Genomic DNA, 10,527 nt, shown 5'->3' with positions numbered 1-10,527 from the left:
ATTTTTTACTTTATATGGTCGCAAATTATTATTTGAATGTATTATGAACAAAAAAATTAATATACCCTCCATATTATGGTGGAGGGTATTAAAAATAGAAAACAAAATCTGATTAAGCGATCCTAAGTTTTTCGCTAAATTTTCATAAGTAACACTAGCTGAACCCGGTGCACTTCGCTACCCCGACTAAGATAAAATATAATGCAATTGTAGAATTATACTAACTTTAATTTTTTAAATATTTTAATGCATAATAAAAAATAATTAAAAAAATTATGTTTCAGTGATTTACTTCTTAATGCACTTAAAACCATAAACAGAGATGGTCTGTCTGCAATAATGACGTATCTGACATACGTTTCTTACGTATATTACATACGTCGGAAACGTCGTAAACCTAGCCAAACAAACAAGGTTTTTGACAGAATAAACAAACGAATTTTATAACATAAAAATTGATGTTTTTCATAATAGAACTCATTTTATTATTATTATTATTTTTTTTTTTTTTGAGATCCTATTTTATTATAAAACGTATGTCTGTTGATTTTCAAAGATATTCACTCTAAAATGTACATTTCATATATATTTTTTTATTATATGGACATTATATCTATTTTTTTATTACCTCGCCCGCGAATTCTTTGAATCATAGGTAAAGTAGTGGTAGCGGTCGGAATATATTGTAGATGGCGTGCTAAGTGCATAATCCAATTTATTGTTCAATTATTTCAGTTATTTTAAAAATTAAAATATTAATAAAAATATGCTGTTATTTTCAAAAAAGGCACGGACGCTCATCAATAACAAAGACAGGCTTGCAGAATTAATATTAAGTGAAAAATATGGTGGTAACATAAATTTTTTCAGGTTTATGACGTTTACTACTTTTTATACGTTTTCTACGGGTAAGTGACGTTTTCGACGTTTACAACTTTTTTACCGTCGAAAACCTAAAAAATCGTCATACAGACCATCTCTGACCATAAAATAATAATATGTCGTTTAGCCTCAATAGGTATATATTTCCTAACGATGGAATCTCTCAAAATAAAACGCTTGCCGTTTAATTTTGCCACCATTTTTAATTTAAATGCAGGCATTTTTTTTGAAAGATTTCATTATGAGGAAATATATACTTATTGAGTCTAAGCGACAAATAATTTTCTAGCTTAAAGTGCATTTATAAAAAAACACTGAAACGTAATTTTTTAAATTATTTTTTATTTTTAACTTTTTTGTAAAAACATTTTTTGACCACTGAGAAGTCCATAACCAAACTACAGTCAATTTAGGCCGAAAACGTAGATAAAAACTTTACATAGCCTGAAATCGAGTGGTGTCGTCATATGGGCGCTACATCAAAATCTGACCCAAGCGACACATTATTTTCTAGTTTAAGTGCATTTATAAATAAAATACTGAAACTTAATTTTTTTAATTATTTTTTGTTTTAGTAAGTAAATTATTAGTAAGTATAATTGTTGACCACTGAGAAGTCCATAACCAAATTACTGCCAATTTAGGCCGAAAATGTAGATAAAAACTTTAAATTGCCTGAAATCGAGTGGAACCGTTAAATGAAGGCTACACCAAAATCTGACCAATGTCCACAATTTTGGTGGGTAGTTTCTGTACAATTGGTAACTCGAATGCCAAGTTTTATCCAATTCAGACAAAAAATGAAGACAAAATCCTCAAAACACCTGAAATCGGGTAGTACCAAAAATGGACCCATATTGTTTTTGGATTCATACTCATGTATTGTCATCCAAATCTGAAATGTGTGCAAAGTTTCAGTTCGATTGGTCAACTGCAACTGTGTTAAAACTGTGTTACTAGATTTGAACTAAATAGGATTGTACCGCTATATGGGGGCTATAGGAAAAAAATTACCCATATTGGTTTTGGTTTTATATTCATGTATTGTCATCCAAATCTGAAAGTGTGCAATGTTTCTAGATTTGAACTAAATAGGGTGGTACCACTATTTGGGGGTTACAGAAAAAAATAGACCCATATTGTTTTTGGTTTCATATTCATGTATTGGTATCCAAATCCGAAAAGTGTGCAATGTTTCAGTTCGATTGGTCAACTGCAACTGCGTTAAGAATGAGCAAGTTAAATAAAACACTGTAAAAAGAGGAGAAATATAGACTTCTCGTGTTGCGGAAAGTAACACTCCTCCTAAATCCTTTCCAACTATACATAATTACTCCTATGTAGGTCATATTTATAAATTTCTTATAATTTTACACTCTTAATTTCGACAGATTGGGACTAAATTCCCTTAACACATTTTTTGAGTTACCGACAAAAATGGGTAACCTTAGAATCTGAACCAATTTCTATATAATTTGGTCATTTTTTCATAGCGAATTCCCTCACACATTCCTAATGTCATTGAAATGGGACAGACATAGCGGGTTTGGTGCATCATGTACATGAAATCAGCCGGAAATATGTATGGGAGCCATATCCAAATCTGAACCGATTTCGATATAATTTAGCAAATTTATTTTTTGACCGAATATCATTGAAATAGGACATAGCGTGTTTGGTACATCAAATCGGCCGAGAATATATATATATGTGAACTACATCCAAATCTGAACCAATTTCAATATCATTTGGCAAATTTATTTTTAGACCGAATTCCGTCACACGTTCCATATTTCATTGAAATTCGACATACATAGCGTGTTTGGTGAACTAAGTACATGAAATCGGCATTGGAACGATTATTTATTTTCCATTGCTTCGGAACATGCATTGAAGGAAGAATCACTTGCGTCTAGTAATGTTACAGAAGAAAATAGGTTCAAAGGTGACTCAAATATAAGAAGCAATACAAACTGTAACCAAGCAAATGTTATATTAAATTAAATTAATTTACGAAAAAATAAAAAAAAATCCCAGAGAAATAAAATTCTATGAATCATTCGCATAATGTGTGTAGTTTAAGGAAAAAATAAATTTATAGAAATTAATTTTTTATATTTTTAAATAATTTTTTTGTAAATGGACTAATTTTAATGTTTTTATGGTAATAATAATATTTACATAGTATCAATATCAATGAATATTTAAAACCACATTCACTTGCATCTTTAGTGAAAAAACTTCAAAATCAAATTTTTTGGAACCAATTAAAAATTCTTCACACAAACATGTGTTTCGATTTACGTTAAAGGTAATGACATCTATTTACCAAAAAATTAATTCAAATTAAATGTATCAAAAAATAAAAAAAAATCCCAGAGAAATACAATTCTATGAATCATTCGCATAATGTGACGATAGTTTAAGAAAAAATAATAATTTTAAAGGAATGAATTTATTATATTTTTAAATGAGTTTTTTGTAAATGGACTAATTTTTATGTTTTTATGCTAATTATAATGTTTATTTAAATAGTATATGTATCATTGAATATTTAAAACCACATTTACTTGAATTTATAGTGAAAAAAACTCCAAAATCAATTTTTTTGGAACCAATTAAAAATACTTTACACAAACATGTGTGTCGACTTGCGTTTAGAGTTGGGCAATCTAGTTCCCGGAGCGGATCGATCTTTCTGGTTCCTTTTCCCCAAAAGAACTAGTTCCTTAATATAGTTCCATAGTTGCAAATAGTTCCAAGACCGATATAGTTCAGCAAACCTTTCCTTTCATCGTTTGATGTATGATTTGACATAATAATAAAGAAATTGCAGCGATGTAAAATGAATGTGATTAACGTTTATTTAACAGTGTGGAAACATCTGAATAATGAACAAAACGAACGAGAATGATCGAGGTGTATGCAAAATTAATATAAGAAGATTGAAAGGAACTATATATGAACTAAAGGAACTATATGAACGAAAGAGCTGGATATATTTCCAATAGTTCCTTGTCCGGAATAGTTCCTTGGAACTAGTTCTTTTCGAAAGTACACAACTCTATTTGCGTTAAAGTTCACCCGAACGAACCATTAATGCATATCGAGATATTAGTGTAGATAGGGACCTTGTGTCAAAAAGCTTCTTCACAAAATGGGTTACCTATATCTTTGTTCCGCATTCTTCGTGTATGTTAAAATAATATTTCATTAAAAGTTGTTATTCTTTAACTTTTTTAATGCAAACCCTGAGTATGACAACTTAACATATGCATATGTACCAAACACTTGTATTTAATTTGGTAGCTGTTTGACACTCTCTTCTAACATTGTCTTTGCACTGCAAAAGGGGTGATAAGTGGTTAGTCATTGTTAGCTTACATTTGTTCTGCTTTCGCATTTGAATTTCAGAATAGTCATTGTAACCTTAGAATGTATTCTTTTGGATTTGTTCTCTATTACAAGTATTCCCATTCATGAGGATTGCGCTTGGTAATCTGTGAAATGCAACACAACAAACAATTTTAATTGGTCTGTGTTTTGTGCAAATGAGTTAGTCCCCCAACTGTGGATAGTTTGCATAAACTCCTCGAATCCATATACATACATACATACATAAGTAAAGTGTACACATTTGACATGCAATTCTAATTTAAAACATGAAGATTACGTTATAAGAGATGGTGACATTTAGTGTAACAACTTATAACGAGTTGTGTGATACAGTTTTTTTCTAATCGCCAACAAAAAAAAGTAATAGTAAACAAAATATCTACATTTAATGCTTACATTGGCATAATGTACACGGTGCACCTTAACCAACTTTAAATGAATGGCTCTTACACATGGGTAGTTTTTCTACAAGATTGACCTTTATGATTTTTTTCTAGGTTTTACCATTTTTGAGATATAGAAGTTCAAATTGGGACATTGCGTTGACTGTATAGCCTCCTTATAAAGCAATGTCAGGCACGGTGCGCCTTAAACATCTTTAAACGAAAATTGCTTATACCTTCAAAGTTTTGCGGATTCTGATTAATAGATGAGAAAAATCAAAAATAAAAAAAAAAATTACCGGAGGAATATTTAAATAAATCGCGGTCAAAACTCACCTTTATAACATTCGGGACTAATGAAAATGTTGTAGGGAATTTTCACTGTCACAATTTTTTCTTTAGTCCCAGTTCCTAGCAAAATCATGAAAACCAAAAACTGGAACTTTGATCGCGATTTTTTTTAAAAATCGCTCCGGCAATTTTTTGATTTTCTTATTTATGAACAATTGAATTGAAAATTGTTGGCAAGATATGAGCCTCATAAAATGATTCGGATACCAAGCTCATTACTTTTGGGGCTCACAACAGCAAATGTTGATGAGATGGGAAAAACGGCGAGACACGTGAGTTCTCTTTTTTTTGTCTTCAGTCATGTTGCGGTGGCAGAATATGGGTAATAATTTTCTTGTGGCAGCGTGTATTTTACAAAATTTTCGGGTTTGGAGACCAACGAAAAAATCAGATGGAGACAGAAAGTTCAATAGTTTAAGGTTTGGATACCAATTCAGATGGCGACAATATGTACAAAAAGTTTCAGATTTGGATACTAACGAAATATCCAGATGTCGAGACTGCGTTCAATATCATACAAAAGTTTTAGGTTTTGATCCATGTCAATGTCATACAAAAGTTTCAGGTTTGGATACCAAATAAAAATTCTGGTGTTGTAACTTACAATAATTTCAAATTTGGATACATACGAAAAATTGAGGCTGTTAAAGTAAGTTCAATACTCGTATCATACAAAATTTTCAGCTTAGAATACCAAGGAAAAATTCTAGTGGTGACTACCTACAACAGTTTCAGTTTTGAATACCAACGAAAAATTCTGGTTGTGACAATAAGTTTAATATCATACAAAAATTTCAGGTTTGGATACCAACGAAAAATTCTGGTGGCATTAATAAGTTCGATATCATACAAAAGTTTCAGGTTAGGATTCCAACGAAAAATTCAGGTTGTGACAGTAAGTGCAATATCATACAAAAGTTTCAGATTGGAATTCCAACGAAAAATTCAAGTGGTGGCTGTAAGTTCGATAGCATACAAAAGTTTCAGGTTGGGGTACCTACGGAAAATTCAGGTGCCAACATCATACGAGTTAATAGTTTCGGATTTGTATACCAACGCAAAAGTCAGATGGAGACAGTATGTTCAATATCATACAAAAGTTTCAGGTTTGGATACTATCGAAAAATTCAGGCATCGGCAGTGAGATCAATATCACACAAAAGTTTCAGGTTTTGATACCAACGACAAATTTTGGTGGCGACTAAGTACAAAAGCTTCAGGTTTGGATGCCAACGAAAAATTCAGGTTGAAACATCATACTAGTACAATAGTTTCATGTTTAATACCAGCCTTAGGCTACAGAGGGTATATACAGTAGGGGTATATCCAAAAAAATACCATGCCAGTACCATGTGCGGAATATTGTTCAGATAACGAAAACGCATGTTTTAGTTCGATTCGACTTAAAAATTTAATTTTGCTTAGTTTGAATAAACATTTTTAGAAAACAAATACGATTCTCACAGGCAAAGTCATCAAAAACAGTCTGTAACTTTCGCGAATTCGTTGACCACATATTCTCTTGTCCGATAGGTACAATAAATATAAACACAAAATTCGCGAGTTTATTAAGAAAAACAAACAATTTCAATATTGTCAAAGGAGCATTAAATGCTCTAAAATATCGCGATTTATATTAACTAATTGGTACAGAATCGGTCCAATTCTTCCAGTATCTCCCCCACAAAAGTTCAAAAATATTCGCTAAAATATGGCATTTTTGAAGTATGTATGTACGAGTATGTGCCATCGATAGCTCGAAAATGAATGGACATTCATCGAAAAAATATTCTTTAAAAAATCCACGTGCTTTGAGGGTCATTGGAAAAATATTTTTTAAAAAATGCAAGTGTTTTGAGGGGCATTGAAAAAAATATTGTTTAAAAAAATATTTTTTGAAAAAATCCACGTGTTGTTTGGTTCATTGAAAAAATATTCTTTAAAACATCCACGTGTTGTGTGGGTCATTGACAAAATATTGTTTAAAAATGGATTTATAAAAAATCCACGTGTTGTGTGGGTCATTGAAAAAATATTCTTTAAAAAATCCACGTGTTGTGTGGGTCATTGAAAAAATATTCTTTAAAAAATCCACGTGTTGTGTGGGTCATTGAAAAAATATTCTTTAAAAAATCCACGTGTTGTGTGGGTCATTGAAAAAATATTCTTTAAAAAATCCACGTGTTGTGTGGGTCATTGAAAAAATATTCTTTAAAAAATCCACGTGTTGTGTGGGTCATTGAAAAAATATTCTTTAAAAAATCCACGTGTTGTGTGGGTCATTGAAAAAATATTCTTTAAAAAATCCACGTGTTGTGTGGGTCATTGAAAAAATATTCTTTAAAAAATCCACGTGTTGTGTGGGTCATTGAAAAAATATTCTTTAAAAAATCCACGTGTTGTGTGGGTCATTGAAAAAATATTCTTTAAAAAATCCACGTGTTGTGTGGGTCATTGAAAAAATATTCTTTAAAAAATCCACGTGTTGTGTGGGTCATTGAAAAAATATTCTTTAAAAAATCCACGTGTTGTGTGGGTCATTGAAAAAATATTCTTTAAAAAATCCACGTGTTGTGTGGGTCATTGAAAAAATATTCTTTAAAAAATCCACGTGTTGTGTGGGTCATTGAAAAAATATTCTTTAAAAAATCCACGTGTTGTGTGGGTCATTGAAAAAATATTCTTTAAAAAATCCACGTGTTGTGTGGGTCATTGAAAAAATATTCTTTAAAAAATCCACGTGTTGTGTGGGTCATTGAAAAAATATTCTTTAAAAAATCCACGTGTTGTGTGGGTCATTGAAAAAATATTCTTTAAAAAATCCACGTGTTGTGTGGGTCATTGAAAAAATATTCTTTAAAAAATCCACGTGTTGTGTGGGTCATTGAAAAAATATTCTTTAAAAAATCCACGTGTTGTGTGGGTCATTGAAAAAATATTCTTTAAAAAATCCACGTGTTGTGTGGGTCATTGAAAAAATATTCTTTAAAAAATCCACGTGTTGTGTGGGTCATTGAAAAAATATTCTTTAAAAAATCCACGTGTTGTGTGGGTCATTGAAAAAATATTCTTTAAAAAATCCACGTGTTGTGTGGGTCATTGAAAAAATATTCTTTAAAAAATCCACGTGTTGTGTGGGTCATTGAAAAAATATTCTTTAAAAAATCCACGTGTTGTGTGGGTCATTGAAAAAATATTCTTTAAAAAATCCACGTGTTGTGTGGGTCATTGAAAAAATATTCTTTAAAAAATCCACGTGTTGTGTGGGTCATTGAAAAAATATTCTTTAAAAAATCCACGTGTTGTGTGGGTCATTGAAAAAATATTCTTTAAAAAATCCACGTGTTGTGTGGGTCATTGAAAAAATATTCTTTAAAAAATCCACGTGTTGTGTGGGTCATTGAAAAAATATTCTTTAAAAAATCCACGTGTTGTGTGGGTCATTGAAAAAATATTCTTTAAAAAATCCACGTGTTGTGTGGGTCATTGAAAAAATATTCTTTAAAAAATCCACGTGTTGTGTGGGTCATTGAAAAAATATTCTTTAAAAAATCCACGTGTTGCGTGGGTCATTGAAAAAATATTCTTTAAAAAATCCACGTGTTGTGTGGGTCATTGAAAAAATATTCTTTAAAAAATCCACGTGTTGTGTGGGTCATTGAAAAAATATTCTTTAAAAAATCCACGTGTTGTGTGGGTCATTGAAAAAATATTCTTTAAAAAATCCACGTGTTGTGTGGGTCATTGAAAAAATATTCTTTAAACAATCCACGTGTTGTGTGGGTCATTGAAAAAATATTCTTTAAAAAATCCACGTGTTGTGTGGGTCATTGAAAAAATATTCTTTAAAAAATCCACGTGTTGTGTGGGTCATTGAAAAAATATTCTTTAAAAAATCCACGTGTTGTGTGGGTCATTGAAAAAATATTCTTTAAAAAATCCACGTGTTGTGTGGGTCATTGAAAAAATATTCTTTAAAAAATCCACGTGTTGTGTGGGTCATTGAAAAAATATTCTTTAAAAAATCCACGTGTTGTGTGGGTCATTGAAAAAATATTCTTTAAAAAATCCACGTGTTGTGTGGGTCATTGAAAAAATATTCTTTAAAAAATCCACGTGTTGTGTGGGTCATTGAAAAAATATTCTTTAAAAAATCCACGTGTTGTGTGGGTCATTGAAAAAATATTCTTTAAAAAATCCACGTGTTGTGTGGGTCATTGAAAAAATATTCTTTAAAAAATCCACGTGTTGTGTGGGTCATTGAAAAAATATTCTTTAAAAAATCCACGTGTTGTGTGGGTCATTGAAAAAATATTCTTTAAAAAATCCACGTGTTGTGTGGGTCATTGAAAAAATATTCTTTAAAAAATCCACGTGTTGTGTGGGTCATTGAAAAAATATTCTTTAAAAAATCCACGTGTTGTGTGGGTCATTGAAAAAATATTCTTTAAAAAATCCACGTGTTGTGTGGGTCATTGAAAAAATATTCTTTAAAAAATCCACGTGTTGTGTGGGTCATTGAAAAAATATTCTTTAAAAAATCCACGTGTTGTGTGGGTCATTGAAAAAATATTCTTTAAAAAATCCACGTGTTGTGTGGGTCATTGAAAAAATATTCTTTAAAAAATCCACGTGTTGTGTGGGTCATTGAAAAAATATTCTTTAAAAAATCCACGTGTTGTGTGGGTCATTGAAAAAATATTCTTTAAAAAATCCACGTGTTGTGTGGGTCATTGAAAAAATATTCTTTAAAAAATCCACGTGTTGTGTGGGTCATTGAAAAAATATTCTTTAAAAAATCCACGTGTTGTGTGGGTCATTGAAAAAATATTCTTTAAAAAATCCACGTGTTGTGTGGGTCATTGAAAAAATATTCTTTAAAAAATCCACGTGTTGTGTGGGTCATTGAAAAAATATTCTTTAAAAAATCCACGTGTTGTGTGGGTCATTGAAAAAATATTCTTTAAAAAATCCACGTGTTGTGTGGGTCATTGAAAAAATATTCTTTAAAAAATCCACGTGTTGTGTGGGTCATTGAAAAAATATTCTTTAAAAAATCCACGTGTTGTGTGGGTCATTGAAAAAATATTCTTTAAAAAATCCACGTGTTGTGTGGGTCATTGAAAAAATATTCTTTAAAAAATCCACGTGTTGTGTGGGTCATTGAAAAAATATTCTTTAAAAAATCCACGTGTTGTGTGGGTCATTGAAAAAATATTCTTTAAAAAATCCACGTGTTGTGTGGGTCATTGAAAAAATATTCTTTAAAAAATCCACGTGTTGTGTGGGTCATTGAAAAAATATTCTTTAAAAAATCCACGTGTTGTGTGGGTCATTGAAAAAATATTCTTTAAAAAATCCACGTGTTGTGTGGGTCATTGAAAAAATATTCTTTAAAAAATCCACGTGTTGTGTGGGTCATTGAAAAAATATTCTTTAAAAAATCCACGTGTTGTGTGGGTCATTGAAAAAATATTCTTTAAAAAATCCACGTGTTGTGTGGGTCATTGAAAAA

Source organism: Musca autumnalis, unplaced genomic scaffold (genome assembly GCF_047663935.1).
Source record: "Musca autumnalis isolate F117 unplaced genomic scaffold, ASM4766393v1 scaffold_1, whole genome shotgun sequence".
Taxonomy (NCBI): domain Eukaryota; kingdom Metazoa; phylum Arthropoda; class Insecta; order Diptera; family Muscidae; genus Musca; species Musca autumnalis.
Note: the sequence above shows the minus strand (reverse complement) of the source record.